We start from the raw sequence: 10,456 nt of genomic DNA, 5'->3' as shown, positions 1-10,456 counted from the left end.
AGGCAAGAAGTTCGAAAATATGTGCGTAGTTTATGGTTGTGCCTCTAATATATTAGTATGTCATATTTTGAGTTGATGAGTCCTTATTTCCAGTCACTAGGCAAACGATTTAAGCGATCGATGTATATAATACCTAGAGTCTTTTTGTGGTTTTCTCAATTTATAATTTTTCTGAGAGAATGAACGGAATTAATAATGTTAAGGCACATAGAAGGAAAAAAGTCTGAAATCACCACAAAACTAGCTCTCTCATCCCTAATCTATTATCTAAAAGTTGCTCAATTTAGAATAATGCACAGTGATCACCAACATATAGTTGCGGACATATAGAAATAGATTATATTTTAACATTTTATAAGCCACATGTACGCCAAGTCCATATAATACTTTTCAAGAAAACAGTGAATGTCATTATACTCTACGCATACAAAAACCGCATGTAGTTCTTAGTATTCAATTTCTAATTAGCTCTTTTTGAAAGAATGTGTGCTAGCTAGCTTTTCAAACAACTCATATATAGTTTTTGTTCTTAAAATTAAGCTATTATAAGATCTTCTTGTTCAATTGGTATTGTATGGTTTGTATCACATGGTATGCTTGTACAGTGCTTATCTCTTCCACTATATGTACATAAAGATAAAGAAAAATTGCCCGTACTTACTACATATAAAACATGCAAATCAAAAAAGAAAAAGAAAGACAACATAAGGGAAGAGACCAATATATATACATAGCACAACACGCCCAATACATAAATATAAAGTGTAATAAGACGAGCATTCAGCAGCAATAAAATAAAGCCAAAATATGAAGGAAAATCTGAATAAAATAAAACATGAATTGATGTTATGAAATAAAGCAATTTAGCAAAATAAAATAACAAGAAGAGATATAAGATTAAGAACAGTTGTACTAGAACTCTTTCTTTTCACTTTCTTTGGGCAGTCTTTACCTATGTAAATTGCCATGCTTTTATAAGCAAGAAAGGTAACATAAAACTTATCTTGAATAGTGCAAGGATAGATATCTTGTAGGAAAATCCATTCTCATACTATTTACAACATAGAAATCCATCCACAAACTATTTACAACAAAGGAGAAGTTATTCGACGAGGGATGCTATGTATTTTCTTTGCATGTGATATTGGCACGGCTCAATTAAATTGCAAACTCTACAATCTTGTGGAGACATTGTAATCTAATTGAACCACACCAATATCCCATGTCGATTCAAAATGTAAATTACCTCAAAACACTTGGCAATTTGGTCTGGTTTTAAGAAGCACGCGAGTAATTAGCCAACACTGGTTGAAGCATACTAGAAAACAAGTATACCTCTAAATCTAAATGTATATAGGACCAAATTCCTAGAATAAGTACAAAAACGAATATGTATAATTTTATTTGTTAATTTTTGTGGCATCGTAAATTACGACCCAGCTCGACATTATATGGTCAAGTTCTAATATAATAGACCAGGCCGTCTATATATATGGTCAATAACTGCTCATAGTATAATGAAGCAAAATAAATTCAAGTAATATTCTCACTAGAGGAGGAAGATACCTGTTTTACCAAAAAATATGAATCTTGGTTCAAATAATTAAACTTATATTAATAAGGGTTAATCTTAGCTAACAATAGTATCCCTAGATGGAGTTCTTAAAGAAGCCAAAAATACTATGTAGATACGATCAAACAGCGGCGGCGGCATACAATAAATATTCTAGAAATCAGAAGCAGTAATGTAGCATTCAATATCAATGAATAGCAATAAATGACATTTAAGTAAATAAAATGAATGACAATAATGAATGATAGACAATCCCTTGAATATTTAAGTTTTTCTTCGATCTACTGGAAAAGTATAGATAATAATCTCAGTAAAAATGTGATGTTTGTATCTTAGCAAAGAAGATCTAACTCCATTTCTCAAGTCAAAGTGTGTTTTTGACAAATGAGTATCACATGTCCCCTATCATTGTGTCTTTTTCTATTTATAGGGAACATGCTCCTAAGAAACCCTAATAGTACAAGTGCAGAGAATATCTACTAGAATATCCACTAGAATATTCTCTTTAAAATCCTATCTTGAAACTAGCCGTTATAACTCTGTCAAAGGTACTCGGCCTCGACCCTTGTTGACTCTTCGACTTCAGCCCCTGTTGACTCTTCGACCATGGATTTCGCCGCTTCTTGGGCCGTTTCGACAAATGATGACTTGGAAACTTTTTTCCTAGTACTATCTTGGATCTATATTCTAAAGATAGATTTTGACCCACACAGTTAGTCTCTCCGCTTATTGAGGCCGGCTTCAGGCGGATTCGATGAGCGAATCTTGTTCTTTGTGGTCGAAACAACTGAGCGAGCTATGCAGGTCGCGGTGGCTGTGGCGAACTCGCAGCGTGGCCCTACATGGGCCGCACATTTCAAACACTTCGATTTTCCCGAGCAATTTGCTGGAATTATGTTGTCCACGAGTTAGGGTGACGTCATGACGTCATGCGTCATTATGATGTATATTCCCGATGCGTTGCTTCGTTTAGCGTGTGACCTCTGATTAAACCTGCCGCTTCGATTCCGGCGCCAGTAATGATGATGTCACGACCCGAAATTCCCACCTTCGGATCGTGATGGCGCCTAACATTTCACTTGCTAGGCAAGCCAATGTTAGAATAATATTAAGCAATTTTTAAACAATTTTTAAATTATTAATAATCCAAGAACAAATACGGAAGTAAGTTTGAAATATAATGAATAATCCATAAAAAAAACGGTGTCTAAATACCATACCAGAATTGGCGTTACAAGTATACGAGCTTCTAGAATAAATACAAATAAGGTCTGAATAAAATAAAGCTGTCTAGAAATAAATACACAGCTAAAGTAAAATAGACGGGGACTCCGGAACTGCGGACGCCATGCAGTTATACCTCAAGTCTCCTCTGGTAGCTGAAATTCGAGCAAGTCTACGGTATGCCGCTAGGACCAACTCCAAAATTTGCACAAGAAGTGCAGAATGTAGTATCAGTACAACCGATCCCATATACTGGTAAGTGCTGAGCCTAACCTCAACGAAGTAGTGACGAGGCTAAGGCGGGTCACTTATATTACTTGTACGCAATATTAGTAATAGCAACAATAATAGAAATAAATCAGGTAACTCATTTATAATAATTGAAGCCAACACAGCAGTCATAACCAATTATCACTTCCATCAATTCTGTTGCAGCGTACAACCCGCTCTCACAATATATTCACATTCAATTCTGTTGCAGCGTGCAACCCGCTCTCACAATATATTCACATTCAATTTTGTTGCAGCGTGCAACCCGCTCTCACAATATATTCATTTTTAATCAAGTCTGTTATATATTTATTTTAATCAAGCATATATATATATAGAATTTTAAATAAATCTGTTGCAGCGTGCAATCCGATCCCCCAATATTGACTTTTCAATAAGTCTATTGCGGCGTGCAATCCGATCCCCTAATATTGACTTTTAATAAGTCTGTTGCGGCATGCAACCCGATCCTCCATCATGGACTTTTTAATAAGTCTATTGCGGCGTGCAACCCGTTCCTCCAATATTGACTTTTAATAAGTCTATTGCGGCGTACAACCCGATCCTCCAATATAGACTTTTAATAAGTCTGTTGCGGCGTGCAACCCGATCCTCCAATATATTTATTATAATCAATCCTATTACGGCGTGCAACCTGCTCCTCCAACATATTCATTTACCAATTCTTATAGAAGAAATTTTCTCAATAAATATAACAATTAATATAAAATTATAAGACAACAAGCATACAATAATTATGGTTTAATTATGAAGCAAACAATGACAAATAGCAAATTATTATAAAAATCAGGGAGCAAATAGGTAGTTTAATATTTAATATATTAAATGTCAAATAACAATTAAGGCACATAATTCAAATAGCATGTAACAATTAATGCAGGAATTCAAGAATTAATATTTGACAAAGAATAAGAGAGAAATAATTATTATAATAATTAATTTATGATTAAAAATAATTTATGATTTTTCAAGTAAGCAGGCAAACAATTAATTTGACGACGTATAGACACTCGTTACCTTGCCTATACGTCGTTCACATGTAATTCACATAACAAATAATTTAAGGGTTCTATTCCCTCAAGTCAAGGTTAACCCAGACACTTACCTCACTTTGCAAATTCCAATCAATTACTCAACCACAGCTTTTCCTTTTAAATTTACCTCTGAAAGCTTCAATCATCGATGTGCGAATCTTGTTCTTTGTGGTCGAAACAACTGAGCGAGCTATGCAGGTCGCGGTGGCTGTGGCGAACTCGCAGCGTGGCCCTACATGGGCCGCACATTTCAAACACTTCGATTTTCCCGAGCGATTTGCTGGAATTATGTTGTCCACGAGTTAGGGTGACGTCATGATGTCATGCGTCATTATGATGTATATTCCCGATGCGTTACTTCGTTTAGCGTGTGACCTCTGATTAAACCTGCCGCTTCGATTCCGGCGCCAGTAATGATGATGTCATGACCCGAAATTCCCACCTTCGGACCGTGATGGCGCCTAACATTTCACTTTCTAGACAAGCCAACGTTAGAATAATATTAACCAAATTTTAAACAATTTTTAAATTATTAATAATCCAAGAACAAATGTGGAAGCAAGTTTGAAATATAATGAATAATCCATAAAAATAACGATGTCTAAATACCATCCCAGAATTAGTGTTACAAGTGCACGAGCTTCTAGAATAAATACAAATAAGGTCTGAATAAAATAAAGCTATCTGGAAATAAACACACAGCTAAAGTAAAATAGACGGGGACTCCAAAACTGCGGACGCCATGCAGTTATTCCTCAAGTCTGCTCTGGTAGCTGAAATCCGAGCAAGTCTACGGTACGCCGCTGGGACCAACTCCAAAATCTGCACAAGAAGTGCAGAGTGTAGTATCAGTACAATCGATCCCATGTACTGGTAAGTGCTTAGCCTAACCTCGGCGAAGTAGTGACGGGGCTAAGGCGGGTCACTTACATTACCTGTACGCAATATTAGTAATAGCAACAATAATAGAAATAAATCAGGTAACTCATTTATAATAATTGAAGCCAACACAACAGTCATAACCAATTATCACTTCCATCAATTCTGTTGCAGCGTGCAACCCGCTTTCACAATATATTCACATTCAATTCTATTACAGCGTGTAACCCGCTCTCATAATATATTTACATTCGATTCTGTTGCAGCGTGCAACCCGCTCTCACAATATATTCATTTTTAATCAAGTCTGTTATATATTTATTTCAATCAAGTATATATATAGACTTTTTAAATAAGTCTGTTGCAATGTGCAATCTGATCCCCCAATATTGACTTTTCAATAAGTCTAGTGCAGCATGCAATCTGATTCCCCAATATTGACTTTTAATAAATCTCTTGCGGCGTGCAACCCGATACTCCAATATGGACTTTTTAATAAGTCTGTTCGGCATGCAACCCGATCCTCCAATATTGACTTTTAATAAGTCTGTTGCGGAGTGTAACCCGATCCTCCAATATAGACTTTTAATAAGTCTGTTGCGGCGTGCAACCCGATCCTCCAATATATTCATTATAATCAATCCTGTTGCGGCGTGCAACCCGCTCCTCCAACATATTCATTTACCAATTCTTATAGAAGAAATTTTTCCAATAAATATAACAATTAATATAAAATTATAAGACAACAAGCATACAATAATTATGGTTTAATTATGAAGCAAACAATGATAAATAGCAAATTATTATAAAAATCAGGGAGCAAATAGGTAGTTTAATATTTAATATGCTAAATGTCAAATAACAATTAAGGCACATAATTCAAATAGCATGTAACAATTAATGCAGGAATTCAAGAATTAATATTTGACAAAGAATAAGAGAGAAATAATTATTATAATAATTAATTTATGATTAAAAATAATTTATGATTTTTCAAGTAAGCAGGCAAACAATTAATTTGACAACGTATAGACACTCGTCACCTCGCCTATACGTCGTTCACATGCAATTCACATAACAAATAATTTAAGGGTTCTATTCCCTCAAGTCAAGGTTAACCCCAACACTTACCTCACTTTGCAAATTCCAATCAATTACTCAACCACAGCTTTTCCTTTTAAATTTGCGTATGAAAGCTTCAAATCTATTCACAAACAATTCAATATATTCAATACTAATCATATGAATTAATTCCATATGAATTTACACATTTTTCGGATAAAATCCGAAATTCATTATAATATTCGACAGTGGGACGCACATCTCAAATCCAGGAAAAACTTGTGAAATCCGAATACCCGTTCCGATACGAGTTCAACCATACAAAATTTGCCCAATTCCGATATCAAATGGACCTTCAAATCTTAATTTTTTTATTTTTGGAAAGTTTTACAAAAATTCCAATTTCTTCCATCTAAATCCGAAATAAATGATGAATATAGGCTTAGGTTTATGAAATACAATCACTATAGGATAAAGAACACTTACCCAGTTCGAAATCGTGAAAAACTCCTTTGAAATCGCCCCTAAGCCGAGTTATAATTGAGGGTTTGTAAAAAATGGGAAAATTCCCGTTTTGGTTCTGTTTTAATTAAGTCACAGGGGTCAGGCCTTCTTCGCGTTTGCGAAGGGCCTGTCGCGTTCGTGATGAGTGGCAGCTTGTGGCTTTCGCGTTTGCGAGTTCTCCTTCGCGTTCGCGAAGGCTTCCCCCCTCCCTCCCCTCCCCCGGCCCTCGCGTTCGCGATGAAGGAATAATCAACCTTCCCCCAGATGTGCCTAACACTACGCGTTCGCGAGCAGCTGATTGCGTTCGTGAAGGGTAATGCCCCCATCGCTTCGCGTTCACGACCAAGCTTTCGGGTTCGCGAAGAATAAAACTTTAGCTACCCAGTTTACTCTTCGCGTTCACGAGAGTTCCTTCGCGAACGCGAAGGAGGACATGCCAGAACACCTGCTGCCGCAAAATACCAGATTTTCAAAGTCCAAAACATCCCGTAGCCTATTCGAAACTCACCCGAGCCCTCGGGGCTCCAAACCAAACATGCACCCAAGTCCTAAAACATCATACAAACTTGCTCGCGCGATCAAATCGCAAAAATAACTCCTAGAACTACGAATCGGATACCAAATCAAAGGAAGTTTTCAAGAAAACTTTAAAACTTATAGTTTTACAACCGGACATCCGAATCACGTCAAATCAATTCTAATTCTCACCAAATTCGGCAGACAAGTCATAAATATTATAGTGGACCTATACCGGGCTCCAGAACCAAAATATGGACCCGAGGTCAATAAATCCAACATCAGTAATTTCTTAAAAATCATTAAGCTTTCAAGCTTTTAATATTTTTCTTCAAAATTCCATATCTCGAGCTAGGGATCTCGGAATTCAATTCCGGGCATACGCTCAAGTCCCAAATCACGATATGGATCTACTAAAATTGTGAAAATACTGATCCGGGTCCGTTTGCTCAAAATGTTGACTAAAGTCAACTTAGTTGAGTTTTTAAAGCTCTATTTCATATAAAAACTTTTCGGAAAATTGTACGGACTACGCACGTAAGTCGAGGAATGATAAATGATAATTTTTGGGGTCTTAGAACACAGAATTACTTATTAAATTTAAAGATAATATTTTGGATCATCACAGATGAACCGTTTTCGGTTCTAGTACCAAGACCTTTATAAATAGAGCTATTTTGACACGATTTTGAGGTTTAAGTTTTCTATTGTTTCGAAACCCCATATTCTTCTCTTGCTCTTCTTGCTTCGAACTTCTCTTTTCTGTTTCAATAATTTGTATTGTTCTTAACTCTTTCCCATTTGATACCACTCTCTCCTAAATTGATTTGGTCTTGGTTGACCTCGATCCCTCGCTGCGACACCAGGAAACCCAAGAATTTTCTTGAGGTTATGCCAAATGCGCATTTCTCTAGGTTCAGCTTCATTCTGTATCGTCTGAGTATGTCGAAAGTTTCTTTCAAATGATCGATGTGATCCTCTGCCCTTTTTGACTTGACCAACATTTCATCTATATATACCTCCATGGTCTTACCGATCTGGTCTTTGAACATCTTGTTACCAACTTTTGATAAGTAGCCCCTGCCTTTTTAGCCCAAACGGCATGACCCGATAGCAATACGTTCCTTTGTGGGTGATGAACATGGTCTTCCCCTGGTCTTCTTCCTCCATAAGAATTTGATTATAGCCTAAGTAAGCGTCCAAGAAACTCAATAGTTCGTGCCCGACTGTTGCGTCGATGAGCTGGTCGATATGGGGTAGTAGGAACGAATACTTCAGACATGCTTTGTTCAAGTCTGTGAAATCGACGCATATCCGCCATTTTCCATTTTTCTTTTTTACCATCACTACGTTGGCAATCCACTTGGGGTACTTCGACTCCTTGATGGATCCATTTTCTAACAATTTTTTCACCTCCTCGCAGACTGCATCTTTGATGGCGGAGTTGAATTTATGTCTGACTTGCCTTACTGGGGATGGAATAGGTCGACGTTTAACTTGTGTATCTCAATTTCCTTTAGGAATCCCAGATATCAACATGGCTAAAAGCAAACAAATTTGCATTAGCTATTAAGAATTGACTGAATTTACCTGGTTCTTGGAGTTTACAGCCGATATAGGCCTTTTTGCTATGATCGTTGAGGTCCAATTGAACGGGGGCGAGTTCTTCTATGGTCGAACCTGCAGCCTCGACCATGTCGGGGTCCATGATGACATCCCCGATTTTTTCTTGCTTCGGCCTCGACCCTGTTGATTGCTATGCCTTTTTCCTTTTTCTTTTCTCTGTTGGATGGTCTTGCTGTCCAAGGAAATGCGGTAGCATTCCCCGGACGTGCATTGTTCTCCTCGTATGCTGAATATCCTTCATGGTGTCGGGAACTTAATTACTTGGTATAGGCTGGATGGTATGGCTCTCATGGGGTATATCCATTGTCGTCCCACTATGGCGTTGTACGCAGTGGCCTAGCCCATGATGTGGAATGTCGTCTCCAGAGTCAAGCCGCCATCCAAGACATGGAGTCTAATTTCCCCGGATGTTCGCTCAACTGCATTATTAAACCGGTTAGCATGATGCAGTGCAGAGCTATCTTATCCTAGAGCCTCATTTGGGTAAGGACTCGGGGATAGATAATGCATGCACCGCTTCCATCGTCCACCATGATGCGTTTGACATCAGTATCTAAAATGCGTAAAATAATAACGAGGGCATCATTATGAGGGAAAGTCAAATCATCGGCATCCGACTCGTCGAAGATGATACTTTCTTCGAGTCTGTCGTAGCCTTCGCGGGTGACAGACCGCTTGAGTTTGTGAGTGGTGGTAAACTTCACGTTGTTGATAGAGGCGTCGTCGCTATCGGAGATGATCATGTTGATGGTATGATCTGGCGATGGCAGTTTCAACGGGCCTTGATGTTCACGTCCCCTAGTAAAGTTGGTCCTCCCCTTATCGCTTAGAAGCTCTTTGAGGTGCCCTTGCCGTTACATGTTTACAACTTCTTGTCTGAGGGCTATGCAATCTTCCGTATTGTGCCTGCATTCCTAATGGAACTCAGAGAGGGCGTCAGGCTTTCTGGTGTTTAGATTTGATCTCATCTTTGGCGGCCACTTCACTTTTGTTCCTAGTTTCTCAAGAGCGTAGACTATTTCTGTAGGCAACACACAAAAATTATGAGTAGACAAATAAAGGAGGCATACCTCTTTCATTCCGATGAGTCCCTTTCCTTGGTCTGGACGTCCTTCTTCATAGCGGAGGGTGGGTGCGGCGGCGGCCCTGACATATGGTTGGTGTCGTTCCCTATTAGGTCGCGAAATCGGATGATCTCTTTTGGTACTGTCTCTTCGTTCTTTTCTGGATTCGGCTTGTACTGAGGTTAGCCGATAAGTTGGTCTGTTGAGATCGTCCTTATCTTCTCGGACCTCGGCATAATAAGTATTATGGATTTCATCCCAAGTGGTTGGAGGATTCTTCATAAATCGGCTCAACGGTTTTCTAGTTGCTCTTGAACCCTCTCTACTCATCCCGTTCTGAAAAGCTGCGACCGCCATCCCTTCGGATACATTTGGCAGAGTCATCCTTACTCTGTTGAATCGGGCGAGGAAGTCCCTTAGTCCCTCTCCCAAGGACTTCTTAATAACATATATGTCATTTACTCTCGCCTCGTCCTTCTTGGCTCCGACATGGGCGGTTACGAACTTATCAACCATTTCTTCGAAAGTTTCTATAGAATGGGCTGGTAGCTATGAATACCATATTAATGCCCCTCCCGTGAGGGTTTCTCCAAACTTCTTCAGTAAAATAGAGGACATTTATTCCTTGGCGAGGTTGTTGCCTTTCACGGCGGTGACGTAATGAGTCACATGATCTTCGGGAT

This window comes from Nicotiana tomentosiformis, chromosome 6 (genome assembly GCF_000390325.3).
Source record: "Nicotiana tomentosiformis chromosome 6, ASM39032v3, whole genome shotgun sequence".
NCBI classification, from domain to species: Eukaryota; Viridiplantae; Streptophyta; class Magnoliopsida; order Solanales; family Solanaceae; genus Nicotiana; species Nicotiana tomentosiformis.
This window is presented reverse-complemented; position numbering follows the sequence as displayed.